The sequence below is a fragment of the Octodon degus genome, unplaced genomic scaffold, assembly GCF_000260255.1.
Source record: "Octodon degus isolate 3935 unplaced genomic scaffold, OctDeg1.0 scaffold00053, whole genome shotgun sequence".
NCBI lineage: Eukaryota > Metazoa > Chordata > Mammalia > Rodentia > Octodontidae > Octodon > Octodon degus.
In genome coordinates, this window is record NW_004524629.1 from 201707 (window position 1) to 202749 (window position 1043).

Consider the following 1043-nt stretch of genomic DNA (forward strand, 5'->3'; position numbering starts at 1 on the left):
CTGTTCTTTGTTTTTGTTTTTTTAATTTTATTGAGAAAGAAATAGCAATGAGACAGTTTCAAAACCATTTACTAGCACAGTTTCAATAATCAATACATTGCATATTGTTGTCTTAGTGGTTATTCATTGTACAAGATGGAGACATGATATCCTGTCCACAAATACTATTAGAACAAGTATTTCTATTCATTGAATTAAGAGAATGTAGCTGTAGATCTGTCCTATTTTGAATATACAGATACAAAGTGATTGTTCATTTGTATCCCCTTTTTTGTTTAGTTTTGTCAGAGAAGGGTATTCCATTGTCATTCAATATTACAGGTGCATGAATTCAGTAAAATATTCCAATATAGTCCAGTAGTCCATAACAGTAGTGGGTTTTCAATAAGCCTGGCAATGTCAGAAGTTGTTGACTTGAGCCTTTTACAGCTCAACATATTAATATGGCTTTAGTTTTTATACTTCATTTTTATACTTTTCTGCTGTATGGTTAAGACCAAGATAAAGCAAGACCTGTAAATCAAGAAATGTAACTTTTGTATCTGATAAGGTCAATCAAATCCCCTCAGGACTTATCCTGAAACCCTGTACCGCAGTTCGTAGATCCTTTGTCAGTGTCAGCCATGTGAATGAGTCACAGCCATTGCTTGACCAACTTGCTCTCTGTGAAAAGTTGAGAGAATGTTTTTTCTCTATGTGGCTCTCCTTAGGCACACTCTACATCATCCATCACTTTCCTCTGTGGCCCTATAATCTCCTTGATAAAAAAAATCTGGGACACAACTGAGTTACATGATGTTACAGTACAGGTTCTCCTATGTCCTGAGTCTTCACTGACCTTGAAAGGCTAGGGCCAAAATATTGGCTGTCCTCGCAGCCCTTCTTTTTCTCTAATTTTTAGTCTGCAAACTTAGGTTGTTAACCCTCCAGAAGAGAAGCTTATAGTTATAACTCTACAACATGGGCAGTTGAGCTTACCCTCACTATCTGTCTGAATATCAAACATCTTAGGTATAACATGGAACAGGTATTTTCCATCAAGT